Source organism: Delphinapterus leucas, chromosome 8 (genome assembly GCF_059928025.1).
Source record: "Delphinapterus leucas isolate spDelLeu-1000000601 "Yukka" chromosome 8, BTC_Dleu_Yukka2, whole genome shotgun sequence".
NCBI lineage: Eukaryota > Metazoa > Chordata > Mammalia > Artiodactyla > Monodontidae > Delphinapterus > Delphinapterus leucas.
Window position 1 is genome coordinate 52,168,769 of NC_143136.1, and position 12,707 is coordinate 52,181,475.

Below are 12,707 nucleotides of genomic sequence, written 5' to 3' on the forward strand. Positions count from 1 at the left end.
ATTTATTTATTTTTGGTCCCTAGTTTGGGCCTTTTTAAGTACTTCTCTTGAACACAAGTTCCTTTATCTTTTCAATTTTCAAGCTGCTTTTGGTTCATCATTTTGGGGAAAAGGAAGAGGGCTTGTGTTTCTCCATAACCCCAACAGAAGAGGATCCACGAGCCAGTTTCACTAATAATTTGCAGGATGTTCTGATGCACAGATACATTATTTACCGTATAATAAACTTATTGAATACCTACTTTTGTGACTACCTAAATCTCACACTATCACTTCTTGATTCTAGCTCAGGAACCATGTTTTTTAGTACCCACATCACAAATAATCCAGATGAAAGCAAATACTGCTAGTGATATAAACTAAATTTACCAGGAAGGCTAACTTCTAGTTCTGGTTCTAAATTTCTAACCATGACATGGGTGAGTCTCATCACTCTTCAGGTGCCAGCCATGCCATTTGTAAGACAGGAAGGTTGGAATAAATGACCAAAGGTCACTTCCAGTTCTACAGGCCTAGAGCCTCTGTAACACTGACGGCAGCTCAAGATGCCCACACTTACTGTGGGCACATGTTCCCCCAGCCACTTGGTCTTGGTGTTCATGCTTGCTGGGCCAGCAGTTCTGCCTATACCTTTTCTTTGCTCTGTCCCCGCAAACCATATATATATATATTTTTGGGGGGGGGGGTTTGGTTTGGATTTGGTTTTGGATTCCCCATCTTTATTTCTCCCTCTAAAGTCTCAATGAGGGAAAGGGAACATGATAGAGATTTGCTGCCTCTTGACGTGAATTATGCTCCTCTAGATTCTTTAGAAAATAGACCTGCAAAAGGCCTTTCAGGAAACTTGTCACCCAGTTATTCTTTATGTGCATATCAGCTCTTTCTGGAATGTTCTCTTTTCATTATTTGGTTGTTTATTGATTTTAGGTCTCCCCCACCAAGATGTACTCTCCATAAAAATAGCCATCTGTGTGCCCTATTCCCTGCTTCAGCCCCAGCACCTAGGCCATTGTTAGACAAAACAATAATTGTGGTTGTTTGTATCAACCTATATACTCAATATGCTAAATTAATTAATTGAACCAGAATCCCTTCCAAGGAAATCTGGCTTTTGAGGGAAGTATGCCCCCAAAGACATCAGAACTATTTAGAAGTAGCAGTGGTTCAGAAAACACTTAATGTAGTCACATTAGGTAGTCCCCAGTGTGATATGAGGCAGAAAATCGAAAAGAAAGAGAACATTCCTAGACAGAGGAGTGTCTAGTAAACCTTCTCTAAATAGTTTGCAGCTGTGTGGCATGTGGTTTGACTGGATAAACAAACTTAACAAGCACATTTGGGTTGGAGAATCCTGACTATAACTGTACTTTACATCTCTTTCTGTGGTCAGACACAAGGTAAAAATCGTAGGGGTGCTATTCTTCATAACTGTGTCATCTTAGGTTACGGAAATCCCGCATTAATTTGAGTTCTATAAATACAGAATTTACGAATCTAAAGCTGACTTTATTTTTTAAGTAGGTGCTGTTTCTGAGAAGAAATATTAAATGAAAGGGAGGGAATATAAATGAAATTTTGAAAACTTAAAATTCATGACTTAAGGACTTGTTCTGCTTTGTCATTTGGTTTAAAAGAAAGAATGAACTCTTCCAAGTTAAGTAATAAATTGTGTATTTTCCTGGTGTTTTGAAACCTCACTGCTTATTTATTAATTAAAAAGTCCCTTGAGACCGTTATGCAAGGGGATACAAATGTAAAAGATTAAAAGGATTGATAAAAGCTCAATTATTTGTATTCCTTTTATATAAACCTAAAATTTAAAGATATGACTCACCGAAAAATTGTGTCAGAGAATTTTGTTTTTCCATAAAAAGAAAAATAATTATTCTGAACTGTCTAATTTACAAAACTGCTATGTCAAAGTGAAGATGTTTTGAGGTTCGTTATCTCATAATAAGCAAATATAAGTCACAGATTATGACAATGCTATCAGTACAGTGGCACTATTAGTGTTTCTACTTCTGTAACTAAAATTTTAGTTCAGAAATTATTACAAGTAGAAGTTTAGGAATATATTTTAATGTTTCTTCTAGTACTTTATAAAAAAAAGTTATATAGATATTTGAATGGATTTGGCAGTCAACATGCTTTTTTGATGAATGTGAGAGGAATTTGGAGTTGAATTAATGTGATCTGAAAATCTAAGTAATGTTAATGAAAGTCAGTGACAGAAAGTATCATTTAATTTCCACATAATCCTTTAAATACATAAGATAACCTCAAATTCCTCTGTGACACAAGACACATTTCATTTACCACAAAAACTTAATTTTTTAACTTAGAGATTTTTCATACACTAGTGCATAAAATTGTAAAAGCAACAGAAAAAATAGAAGGAAAAGGTAAGCCATAGTGAAACTATGAGGAGAGAATCACTGTTAATATTTTAGAGTACTTTATTTGTGCTGTTTCTTTATTTTTAAAAACAAAATTAAGATTCTATAAAATGCACATACTTTTATATGCTAGCTTTGAGAAGAAAACTTAAAATTTATTTTTTCTTAATTATAAAAGTCATATGTTTGTTGTAGTAAATTTTAAACATAAAAAAAATTAAAAGAAAAAATAAGAACTACCCAGAATCTCATTCCTTAGAGAACACTAGTTGGACCAAAATACACATTGGGATTTAATAATTGATACAAATGGCAACGCAATAAGTAGGTAAAAGAAGAACTATTTAATAAATAATGTTGAATAAACAAAAGAAATATATGGGATTCATACCTCACCATGTACACCAAGATAAATTTCGGTTAAATGAAAGATATAAATGTAAAAAAAAGTCATAGAATAAAAATGGGAAAATTCCTTTATAATCTTAGGGAAGGAAAGACTTAAACTATGACTCATAATCGAGCTATAAAGTATATATATTGCATATATATTAAAACACATGCATGTTAAAGCCTAAATATCTAAAACTTAGGAAAAGTCAAAAGAAAAATGGCAAACCAGAAAACATTTGCAACTCGTATCACAGACAAAAAGCTAATCTCCCTAATATATACAGAGCTGCTAGAAATTAAAAATAGACAAAGGGGGGCTTCCCTGGTGGCGCAGTGGTTGAGAGTCCGCCTGCCGATGCAGGGGACACGGGTTCGTGCCCCAGTCCGGCAAGATCCCACATGCCGTGGAGCGGCTGGGCCAGTGAGCCATGGCCACTGAGCCTGCGCATCCGGAGCCTGTGCTCCACAACGGGAGAGGCCACAACAGTGAGAGGCCCGCGTACCGCAAAAAAAAATAGACAAAGGGTATGAACACTCAGTCCATGTAAAGGGAAAAAATGGTTCTTAACACACATGAAAAAGTACTCCAATTCACTTATAATAAGATAAATTCAAACTACACTGAGGTATCATTTTTTACCTAGAAAACTGATAAAAATCCAAATATGATAATACACTGCATTAATGATACTTTGGGGAAATGAGTACTCCCATACATTAAAGATAGAAGTAAAAAATTGTACAAATACTATGTGGTACAATTTGATAGTGAATATCAAAATCACAAATGCATATACTTTTGGACCCAGTAATACCAAATCTGGAAATTTATCCTACAAATAGAGTTCCGTCATTCTTTGAAATAGAAAAATATTGAAAATAATCTCAATGTCCATCAATGGCAGACGGGTTTAATAAGTTATGGTGTATCCATAAAATGGAATGCTATGGAGCTATATATTAAAAAAAAAAAGCCGTACAAAAGAATGAAAAATATCTCTGTGAAAAGAAATGAGTGAAAAATCATAATTAAAGATCTCTCAGGACAAATTTTAAGTAAAGAAAAGCAGACCATAGAAACTGAAGCTTGTGGTGAAACTTGGGTAGAAAGATTTGTAAGTGATTTTATATCCTATGCTTTTCATTCTTGAGCTATTAATTTTCAGCAATCTCTAGCTTGGTTGGAATACCATTTCTAGGATTTTTTTTTTTTACAGGTATGTGGGCAATACATTCTGTAAAACTTTGATTAAGGTTTACACATCTGTGAATGTAGCTCTGTTGTCCTCATACATGAAAGACAATTTGGCTGTGTATAAACATTTGGGATTACAATTTCCTCCTCAAATCTGTAGATGTTTCATTTTCTCATTTTCTTCTGACATACACTGTAGAGGAGAAATCTGAGGACTGCTTCATTTTTAGTACATTGTAGGTCTCTTGTTTTTTAAATTTCTGGGCTTTCTTTTTATTTTTATGACTAAAATTTGTGTTACACTTAGTCCAGGTGTGAATCTCTTTTTTCAGTGATTTTGCCTAGAATGTGGTGACCCCTTCTGACCAGCACAGTCAGGTCATTTTTTCTTTTTCCTCTAAAGTAAGTTTTTAAGTTACATCTTTAGATGTTCCTTTTCTAACATTTCATGTTTTCTCCTAAGGAACACATGATTCTATGGTTAAATCTTTATTTGTTTCATGTATATCTCACCTCCTTCCTCACACTTTTTGATCTCCACATCAGGAATTCAATTTTGAGAGTGTCATCAATCTTGCTCTTTACCACATTCTAATGTGGATGTAATTTTGCTATTATACCTTAAGATTTCTTGCAAGGTATGTGTGTACTACTCACTGTAAAATAATAATAATCTAATAATTAGGAATAGCAAGAACAATAGGAAGAGGAAGGTCGTAGAATACAAATAGATGTCATTTATAAGAAATTACCTGAGGTGAGCGAGTAATAAACCCTTTAAATATTATTTCATTTAGAACTCAACATGAACCCCTTGAGAAGATATGAAAACCACAGTTCTACAGAAAAGGGCACTGGGACAACATAAATTTATTTGTTTAAGATCATATGACTAGCAGATGGAGGAGCTGGGAATTAAAAACAGATCTGATGACTCTAGAGCTGGGCCATTTCTTGCCCTAAGGAGTCTTTTGGGGTCACTTTTAGCAAATCCTTCCTATGTAATCGTCTAGAAATTCTCTCCTCATGTAAACCTTCCTGAGTGCCTGACACAGTGTTGGCATAATGTGCATCAAACAGATGAGCAAAGAATCATTATGTAACTCAAAGCATATTCTGGCACAGGGTAGGTCAGCCAAGAAACCAATCTAGTAGTCACGTGTAGATACTACCTTGGGTTGTACATAATGACTCTAGGATATTGAAAGAGGACTCCAAATGAAAAAAAAAGTACTGTTTGTGTGATGCAACAGACAGGAAACACTTACTGGTGGAGTCATACAGGAACATATTTACATCTTCCAAGGTCTGGTTAAAGTCCCATCTTCTCAGTGAAGCCTTTCCTGCTAGACCAAATCATCATTTTCTTTTCTGCTTTCAGTTATATTTACTTTCTATTAATGTCTCTTTTTCACATCCTGTCATAACATAATCTTGTTAAAATTTTTCAAGTGTTTATAAATTGTCTGCTGAATAAGCCAAGCTTCTTGAGGGACAGGCATTCTGTCTTATCTTTCTTTTTATCATCCTGCTATTGCTTGGTACTTGGTTTATGCAAAGCCACCCAAAAGAAGTTTAAGTTGGACTGAAGTGATATAAGAGTAGTAAGTGATCATAATAGCTTTGTAAGGATGATCACTGTAGGGTTCACAAGTTACGCTTTTTCCTTTTGTGAATACGGCTGAAGAACCAAAGTTGGAACTTTCATCAATCAAGGTCCAGGGAGGAAACAGAAGGCTCTCTCAAAGAGATGATTAGAGAGATTTTAATGAAGAGAGTATCTTCAGAAGTGTGGCAGGGTTAAGGACCAACAAAGAATGGTAAAGTACTCCAAGGGCAGCAACCTTGGAAAGCCATTACCACCTCAAAGCCTGAAGGGGCCAAAGCATGGTGGTGATACTGAGTCTGATGAGAGCTAAGTCATGGGAAATGGACCAACTACAAGTAAAGGAACATATTTGCAACCAAAACACATTCTAGCTCTTTCCCTATGGCTCTCTCTTTGGCTTTCTATTTCCTTCCCCTCCTCCCTTCCCCTTCTCTTCTGCTCTCTGATATCTACCTGGTCCCTCCCATTGGATGAACCCAAGAGAAATTAAAAAGGTGAGGGAGTTAAGATGATGCAGTTGGTAGAAGTCAGCCTACTGGAGGCTAGATCACCATGGAAAAGAGCAGAGAATACACCTAAAGGGCAAATGGAGGACAAACAGCACAAGACTTCTTCTTGTTTTCTGTAGATATTACTATTTATAAAACTTGTTGCTGTGTATGACTATTTTTACTAAATAATAAAAGGATGGTCACCAGATACAAAATGATTATCTATCACCAAATAATAATGTGTACAATTCATTCATCATTTGTTTCATGTGTGTTTTTTTAAATTTTCCTCAAAATCATCTTATATTGTTCCACTGATTTTATATTCTTATTAGAGTTGCTATATTTTAAATTATTCATCTAACGATAGTGAAAATGGAACTTACTCTTGTTTTAACGTATGATTTTCAATGTTAACCTTTACTTCCTATTGAAGTCTATAATTCTTCACTTGGCATGTTCTTCAGGATTATTATTATTATTATTATTATTTTTTGCGGTACGCGGGCCTCTCAGTGTTGTGGCCTCTCCCGTTGCGGAGCACAGGCTCCAGACGTGCAGGCTCAGTGGCCATGGCTCATGGGCCCAGCCGCTCCGCGGCATGTGGGATCTTCCCAGATCGGGGCACGAACCCATGTGCCCTGCATCGGCAGGCGGACTCTCAACCACTGTGCCACCAGGGAAGCCCTCTTCAGGATTATTTTGACCTTCACTTTTTCAAACTACATATTTACTTTAATTATTTAAAGCATATAAGAAGATACAATTATTTAAAAAATATTCTTTATGAGAAATGCAGAAGTGTATTAGTACATTCCTTGCTTATGGGCAAACTTATTAACACTGTTTAGTCCTCAGAAACTAGCAAGAAACCACAATGGCCTGAGAGGCTGAAGACACCGCTTCCCTTCTATTAACACAAAAATAAACTCCTAACATACTCTGCAGGACCAAGGGTCCTTGACTCACCTTTTTAGCACCCCGTGTTCACCTGCTAAATGAGGCACAAATTTTGACACTCCAGATTCAGTGTAGATTTAACTTGTCCCCCTAAAGTCACATTTCCTATTTTGATGGATATGTTAGAAGAATGCAACGATTTCTACGCTGATATAATGACTGACGATTGGCTACCACAACCCTAAATCTGCCTTTCACATTACCTGAGTAGCTGGTATAATGCTATTTATTGGGATGGAGAAGACCTGGAAGATCTACAGAGAAGAAGAAAATTTAAGGGTTTAGTTCTGACTTGTTGAAACAAAGGGGCCTGTTCAGCTTCCTAGGGAGTAACTGGCTTTGGCATTCACAGAAGAGGCCTGGACTGGAGATATGAAAAGGGAAGCTGTCATCATAGAAAGTGCTTAAAGCCATGAGCCTGAATAATATCACCAGGGAGGAAGCAGAGTTAGAGACCTAGTATTTTAACAGCTCTTCATGGATTACATTAGAGAAAGGGAGCTTTCCAGGTATTAAAATGTATTTTTTAAACTGTAATGATTAAAGCAACGTGATATTAAATTACAATAGAGATCAATAATAAAAAGTCCAGAGACTCAAGCATATATGGGAGTTAATACATGACAAATGTAACATTTCCATATGTAGAACAGACACAGATTATTCAACAGAACATAATCAGCATTGGATTTCTTCTCTACTTTTCTTTGGATATTACTGTTTTAAAAAATGTGTTGCTATTTTGATGATTTCAACAAACAAAACTGAATAGCTAAAAACCTGGAAAACTGTTAGATCCTGTCATTAATCTATATGGAATTAATTTTGTTGTAACTTACAAACAAATACAAGTAAAAAAGTTGTTTTTGTAATTCTGGGGTAAGGAAGGTATACCTAAGCATGGCATATAAGATAGAAACATATTTAAAAGTTTACAAAGAATGAATAATGCAATAAAGCAATAAAAAAAAGACACACTAGAAAAAATGTTTTCAATGAAACTGACAAAGAATTATTTTCTCAATACAGTATATGAAGATTTTTTTTCTTATTAGTCATCCATTTTATACACATCAGTGTATACATGTCAATCCGAATCTCCCAATTCATGAAGATGTTTTATAAGTCACTATTAAACAACTAAATACATCCATAGAAACATAAAGATTATGTCAAACAGCAACAACAAAAAAATCATGAAAAATACGAATGGTAAGTAACTTGTAAAACAATGTTTGGGATATTTAATCATAAAAACAAACTAAAATCATAGTGAAATACTATTTTTCATATTATTGGATAGGCAAAGATATCACTCAAAATATATATCAAAAGTCCTAATACTGGCTAGGGCAGATACTGTTTTCCAAAGAGAGCAGTAGCAATATATAATCCATGTCGCATTTTTCTTATAAGTGCAACATCAACTCTCCTCCATTGAGCAGTGGGGTCTATGTCCCCTCCCCCTGAACCTCAGTGACCTTTTCTTTATTTTAAAATTAATTAATTTATTTTTGGCTGCATTGGGTCTTCGTTGCTGCGCAAGGGCTTTCTCTAGTTGTGGCGAGCAGGGGCTACTTTTCATTGTGGTGGCTTCTCTTGCTGCAGAGCACCAGCTCTAGGCACACGGGCTTCAGTAGTTGCAGCACACAGGCTCAGTAGCTGTGGCTTGTGGGGTCTAGAGCGCAGGCTCAGTAGTTGTGGCGCACAGGCTTAGTTGCTCCACAGCATGTGGGATCTTCCCGGACCAGGGATCAACCCCACATCCCCTGCATTGGCAGGTGGATTCTTAGCCACTGCACCATCAGGGAAGTCCCAACTTCAGTGACCTTTGTAACTGCTTCAACTAACAGAATGTGGTGAAGTGATACTGTGTGACTTCCAAGGCATAAAATACAATATGGTTTTACCTAGTGTTCTCTCTCTCTTTCTCTAGATGTTTTCTCCTGAAACCCAGCCACCACCATGTGAAGAAGGTAGGCACTCAGCCAGTGCTTAACATCAACCACCAGACACATAGAAATATGAGTGAATGACCAAGTCTTCATATGACCGTAGCCCCTAGACTTCTAGTCTTCCAGCTGAGATCCAGATATCACAAAGTACAGCCAAGCCAACCCTAGGGTGTCTGAATTTCTCACCAATGGAAACCATAGGTAATAATACAGGATTATTGTTATTCAAGCCACTAAGTTTGGGGGGTGAGTTTTTAAATGCAATAAAGGTAAGTAATATACTGGCTTTCAGCACCATATGTCAAGTCTGAATACAGGGCATAACTGTTGACTAATTTATCTTGAGGAAGCACTCAGACAAGTGCACAAGTATTTACATACAGCAAAGTTGATTATAGCTCCCAATTTTTCACTCCTATAAGCAAGATAATGTCAAACAATTTGGAACTGCTTAAATAACTTGTAATATATCCATAAAATGGAATGCTATTCAACCATTCAAAATATGTGGTAAATCTGTATTTGACATAGGAGTTCTTCAATTGATATTATTAGGAAAAAATCAGATTTCAAAATATTGTACGTATAGAACCCCATTCTTTGGGGAATTTTTTCTCTTTATTTAGGTACAGAAAGTCTTTAAAGATATGCATCAAAATTATAATGGCAGGGCTTCCCTGGTGGCGCAGTGGTTGAGAGTCCGCCTGCCGATGCAGGGGACACGGGTTTGTGCCCCGGTCCGGGAAGATCCCACATGCCGCAGAGCAGCTGGGCCCGTGAGCCATGGCTGCTGAGCCTGTGCGTCCGGAACCTATGCTCTGCAACAGGAGAGGCCACAGCAGTGAGAGGCCCGCGTACAGCAAAAAAAAAAAAAAAAAAAAAAAAAAAAATTATAATGGCAGATATCCTTTATATCAAGTAAAACAAGCTATTTCTATTTTAGAAATTATAAAGAGAAAACCTCAAAGCATTTAAGACATTTTTCTCAATTAATGCTCACAGGTGATGTGGGATAGGCGTTACTAGTGCTTTTTTTTAAAGAGATGAGCTGCACATGTCGTATTTTGAAAACCTGTAAAATGCTGTCCTTGTCCTTCCACTCCTCCTCCATCTCCTTTCCTATTCCTGATCAAACCGCCAAGTGCGTCTCTTGCTCTTAACGTCTAGCAACATGGGAAAAATAATTTACTTGAGTGAATGTGCACAGATACTACCCTGGAAATAAACGTCATTGTTTCATGTTATTGTTTACACATTGGAAAGATCCTGCATAATATTATTATGCCTATTTCTATAAATGGGGAAAATGTCTCAGAAACTCTAACTGGCTTGTCCGTTATCAGTCAGAAATGATTTGAAAAGAAACTAGATATGCCAGCTCCAAATTTATGACCTTTGCATTGTACTAGGGAGCACTGCAAAGTGTTTCACATTTCTACTCTACTAATACTGGGTATCATGCAAAGAGAACCACACAGTCATATTGCCCTAGACATTATAGTCCATGTAAATTAATACTCATTTACTTTAAGCAGACCTATGAAGGTAAAAAATAAAATTACATGTTGAATTTCACAAATAGATTATTATTGAAATGATAGAGTAAAAAAAAAAGAAGCTAAAAGTTAAAGTGTTAGTTTTAAATCTGTTTTAATTATGTACCAAGTGAATTCATTTATTTCGAGGACTATACCTATACCGTTTATTGAATACATTCTACCTATTTTCCACAGTCTAAAAAATTTACCAGATGGAGATTATTTCAAACCTTAATAATGCAGGACTGGTCCAAGGCATAATTGTGAATTCAGTAAAATTTATCTTCATAACTCATTCATATTTCCTTTATCCTTCAGATTTCATTATCTAGACATAAGGACATGTGTCTGTTTTCCCCACGGGAAGCTCTGCCATAAAACTACTGTTAAAGTATATTGTCTGGCAATTCTATATCACTGGCCCAGAAGTAAATAAAATTTTTTGACAATTACAGTTTTAAATTAGTTATCCTGTCTTATAATGTTTGATTTTTAATCACATTGTTTCAGGATGCAGCATGGAAATAAGCCAGTGAGACTTTTCATAAATACCCTGGTAATATTTTGCAAAATATTTTCTACCTTTAACATAACTTACATAGAAGTGTGCCATTCATTAGGGAAATGTCAAAGAAATTATCAGCTATAGCTCACATTCTATATTGAGGAGGAAACCGAAGCTCAGAATACCATTACCCAAGGGTCAAAAGCTAAATAAAGAGTATTAGAGCCAGAATTAGAAATCCAGTTTCCTAGATCGTAGTCTACTTCCTTCTCTCCATGGCTCCATTTCTACTCTATGGCAACACCACATCTGCCTAGCTGTATCAAAGAAAACTAGTGACTACTTTAGTCCTCCGGGATAGGTTGTCTGTTGTCTGCGGGATATTCATAACATTGTGGCTGTTGCTGGATTCTGTCAAATTAACAAGACGGTTCTCAATGTGTGCTAAGGATGTGCCTCATGCTATAGGCCGCATCCAAAGCCATTGTCTAATTGAGTGGTCATGGCAACATTCCTAAATCATGGCAACCTTCCTAAATCATGGCAAATGATTAAGCAGCATGTGGTACAAGTGGGACCAGGAAGGCTCAGGTGTAATAAATGACTGTCCTTTAGAGAGTCATTTCTTCATAATAGGGAAGTAATCCTTTAGGGAAATAAAAGAAACTTTGTAGCAATGAAGCATATTGAAAAATCTTTTATACATAAAATCCTTTGCTTCTTGTCTGAATTAAAGCAGGAACCAAAGATTCATTTCCCTGAAACTTATCAAAACCATGCAAATTCACTTAAAATAGAATTATTCTTTGTCTTATTATTAATATTTTGGCATGAAAATAGCAATTACTTTCCATAAAGAATTTTAACTTTCCATCTGAAGTGTATTTATTCCATTCAGATTTTTATGCTTAAATACAAAAAAAACCAAGCAAACCTAAAAAACTCAAAGGAAAACTTAAAAAGTATGATATTGTTAGTGTTTAGAGAAGTGTGATATAAAGCAAAATGTTGAAAACCCAGGTAATTCATAAAACAGAAGAATTTAAACAATAAATGTGTTGTCAGGAATAAGTCTATAGTTACTGCACCAAAGGTAATAAGCCAAGGACAAGAATATCAAGAATGTAAGTCTATCCTGCCCTATAATTTTTCTTAAAACCCACATACATCTTGTCTGTCATCTATCATCAGTTTGCATATACCATTTTTAAGCATGGTTTTTTCTTTTTTGCTACATATTAATTTTTTTTAACTTTTGTGGGTAATAATTATAAATGGATATACCAAAATTCAAGCTGCATTTTTATTCTTCTATTATTTTAGCATTTTTAAATATTAGTGAATACACTTCATACAAAAGCATTTCTGTTAACATTTGTTGGGTAAAAAGTGGTTTGAGGATACAGCACAATTTAATGGGAATCCCAAAATGAATAATAATTTAAATCTCTAAACGAAAAAGAGAGAAAAAAGTTTATATATTACATGCCCACATTAAAAAAAAAAGTCTAACATCTGGGAGTCACGATTAGGCATTCAATTAAGGCAAATGAATGTCAAGAATTTCACATGGATTCCATTAATCAGATTTGCTATTACATCATTTGGAGTCCTTTATTTCTCCACTTCATAAATAATATCTCTTCAAGGACCTGCCTGTGGGTG

At 35.6% G+C, this 12,707-nt stretch overlaps 1 long non-coding RNA gene across 2 annotated transcripts in view; it reads right to left on the bottom strand.

Moving 5' to 3' along the window:
• Positions 1–12,707, bottom strand: part of LOC149748555 (uncharacterized) — a 264,753-nt gene that overhangs the window by 47,087 nt on the left and 204,959 nt on the right. The window lies entirely within an intron of this gene.